Raw genomic sequence first — 229 nt, 5'->3', positions numbered from 1 at the left:
TCAAAATAATAAAAAGAGTCTAATACTTGATTTGTTATATTTCTAATTAAAATACATATATTTTTCATGAATATATATCACCGTTATCTTTTAATTAAATAATATAATGATAGTAATTAAATACATGTGACTCGTGCATTCGCATGGCTAAAAACATACATTTGACCCGTACATTCGCATTACTAAGAAAACACATGTTACTCATGTATTCGCATAGTTAAAACGCACA

Source organism: Lupinus angustifolius, chromosome LG20, assembly GCF_001865875.1.
Source record: "Lupinus angustifolius cultivar Tanjil chromosome LG20, LupAngTanjil_v1.0, whole genome shotgun sequence".
Classification (NCBI taxonomy): domain Eukaryota; kingdom Viridiplantae; phylum Streptophyta; class Magnoliopsida; order Fabales; family Fabaceae; genus Lupinus; species Lupinus angustifolius.
Note: the sequence above shows the minus strand (reverse complement) of the source record.